Raw genomic sequence first — 3,456 nt, 5'->3', positions numbered from 1 at the left:
AAAGCTCTTGCTGGAAAAGCAGCAGACAAACCCTAACAGATGTCATCTTCTGGCGAAGGGAACACAAAAAAATGGAGGTACAATAGGCTAGGAGTATAATAAGGACACTAGCTAGGGTTTGCTTAGGCCATCGGAAGACTTAATTAGTTACGACCACCCTGAGTATTTTTAGCCGCTTTTGACTCGAAAAATGAGGGGTTATTTCTTGGTTTCGTCCAGTCATTAATAACTTGATTATTTTTAGATAATAGTAGATAGAAACAACGCTCATAAGGAGTTTTATTGAAACCAAGAAATATAGGCATGCCTGCCATCCACACCAGAATAAATGAAGTTTTCCAAGAAAACCTGCTAGTGGTTCTGCCTTTGAGCTGATCCTTTGGACATAATAATTACCAAATCACTAATTACATTTGTAGGTTTACGAGGAGTATTTGCAGTTTACGTGAGTCTATCCCTGCTTTGTGGGTCAAATCCTTGATATATTTGGATTGATTGACAACAGATATCTCCATTCTCCTTATATTGAACTTGGAAACCTAGAAAATAGGTGTGGAATTTTTCAAGTCGACAGTCGAGGGCCCACTCCAACAACACCGATACTGTCTCCACTTAACCATCTGCACAATCCTCAGGTGTGGGGTTTTATCACAAAAGGCCTCAATGTTAGTTAGAGTAGGGTAATTCTATTTAAACTTCTTTTCTCTCCCCCTTCTGTCCGATGTGGGACAAACTAGGGTTCCACCTGCACAATCCTCAGGTGTGGGGTTTTATCACAAAAGGCCTCGATGTTAGCTAGAGTGGGGTAATTCTATTTAAACTTCTTTTTTCTCCTCCCCTCTGTCCGATATAGGACAAACTAGGGTTCTAACACTCCCTTGCACGTGAGACCCCATTTATGGGTCACACTTGAAAATCCAAGTCGGGGACCACATGGAGCCAGTGGGGGCTCACCATCGCGCGGGGCCAAACGGGGACCCACCTAATCATGTGGCATCTTTGGCCTACATGGACATCGCGAGGGGCCAAAGGGGATCCACCCAATCACATGGCAGTACGGGCCCGTCCTCTAGCTCGGATACCATGTGGAATTTTTCAGGTCGACGGACCGAGGGCCCACTCCAACAACACCGATATTGTCCCCACTTAACCACCTGCACAATCCTTAGGTGTGGGGTTTTATCACAAAACGTCTCGGTGTTAGTTAGAGTGGAGTAATTCTATCTGAACTTCTTTTCTGTCCCCCCCCTATGTCTGATGTGGTACAAACCAGGGTTCCAACAATAGGTAAGTTGCCCCATCTTTCAATTGAAATATGGAGAACTGATTCGGTTATTGTTTCCACTCTTGCAGTGGTTGTGAACTATTTTGGTCAGATTTTAGCTTATTTTGTGGATTATGCTGAGGCACATGAGAAATACCACAGGGAGGAAGAACCTGCAGTTACTGATAAGAAGGTTAGTTTTAATTTTTAAATTTTTATTAGCGATGAACAAAAGGGTAGTTTCACTTATTAGCCGTCACGCTTTTATATTTCTAACCTCAAAACTGTGTATCCTATTGCACTGGCAGTTATGAGATGGAAGTGCTCAGGTCTATTAAAGCTTATGATAACTATTTTTACATAGTTAACTGTGGATGCCAGTGAGGAATTTGGGTTGCTTTTCTATAGGGTGTTATGTTTGACTAGCACAAATTGAATGGACACTGCGTTAATTGTATCACTCAAATTTTCTATGGTTCGAATTCAGACCAATGAGAACTCTAATGGAGATGGATCGAGCGACTCGGCAACAGCTAGTGGTGATGCTGAATTTACCAATGTTGACAATGGCGATGAACTGTACTTAGATGAGTTAAAGGAGTTGGAAGCAACCTTTTCGAAAGTAGCAATTCAAGAGCCAAGCACTTATGCTTAGCCCACAAAAGACAATCTGAAGTCTGCATACTTTTTTAGTGTGGAATCATGTCATTATCTGTAAGATCATAAGCCCCTCAACGAGTGTAACCTTTCGGATGTTCTCTGAAAGGTTATAACGTTCACCCGTCAGTGATCTTAGCATCCTTGGGGATCATTATGAACATTTGAGTAATTTATCTAATTTTCCCTGGTCGATAGTCCCTTAAGAAGGATACAAGAATAATAGTGTTGCGTTGTATTTTACTTGAGCATTGTAGGATGCAAGTAATGTCTCTTCTCTCAGTTAATGCCAGAACTACCTAAATGTTGAAGAATTTAAACAAATGTTTCTCTTGGAATGAAGTGGTAAGTCTTGTGCTTCCAAATGCTTAGTACTAATATGTCTAATGTGCCGGCTTCATTTAATCATAAGCCTTTGATGAGTCGATTTTATATTATATATTATTTCCCTATTGTTGGTATATTTTGGTTATTATTTTGGTGAGATTTTGATGCTTTGTTATGCATTTTTAATGTAGGACATGCAAACTTGTTTTGAGCATAAAGCAATCAAATAGTGGAATTTTTTAGTGATTCCAATTGAAACAGGTTTGTGAATCTGTCAAGAAACTTGTCTCAAAATTTCATAATTTTATCTCGAAGCATCTGATCGTAGCGAATTAATTTATGCCCAACGCGCATTGCTGACAGATTAGGCTGCAGAGCTTTTTTACAACTTTTGGGCTGGAAGATGATGGATTTTGGACTTGGGCTCTTCTTGGAACTTGAACAGGAGGTCCTATAATTTGAGTCATTTTGGGCCTGTTTTGGAGCCCTGAAGGTCCATAAACGCGACTATCTCTGTGTTAGGCAGATTTCCTAGTCATAATAGGAATGTAATTCCTAGTTATCCTTTTATTATTTTATTTCCTAGTTTTTAGAAAAAGTTTTTTTTATGAGGGTTCTAATTTGGAGTAGTATAAATAAGGCTTTTTAGCCATTAGGGTTTTTTTTTTTTGTTTTTTGGGGGGGGGGGGGTGGATTGTGGGGGAAAAAGGCACTACTTTGGAGAACTTAGCTAGACTTTGACGATTTGTATTTCAAGGTGTTTTCCTATCCTTTTTCTATTTCAATAAAATTTCTTTTGTTTTATAGTTGTTCATAACTAGTTCTTTTGTTAGGGCGAAGCCACAAGCCTTAGCATGAATATGTAATTATATTAATTTGCTTATGAATAGATACATGCTTGCTTTGAATTATTAATCACCATGATTAAACTATCTAATTGTCTTAGTGATTTGCGACCATTAGGGTTTTTAGACAAGTAATTTGATGCAATTTCTATTGGAGAGGGCTTCTTGTGATTAGTAATTGTAAGTTCACTTAAGGCGAACATCACGCTCTTAAGGGTTGCATGGTTTTTCAAAGGGTTTTCACAAAGTTTAATGAGTCTTGCATGTTTATATTTGATTTGAACATCACAGGCAGGTTACATGTTAGATATACGTTTTCGCTTGACCATCACAAGGAAAATATGCATTAGGAAAACCTAACCT

The sequence above is a fragment of the Pyrus communis genome, chromosome 17 (assembly GCF_963583255.1).
Source record: "Pyrus communis chromosome 17, drPyrComm1.1, whole genome shotgun sequence".
Classification (NCBI taxonomy): domain Eukaryota; kingdom Viridiplantae; phylum Streptophyta; class Magnoliopsida; order Rosales; family Rosaceae; genus Pyrus; species Pyrus communis.
Note: the sequence above shows the minus strand (reverse complement) of the source record.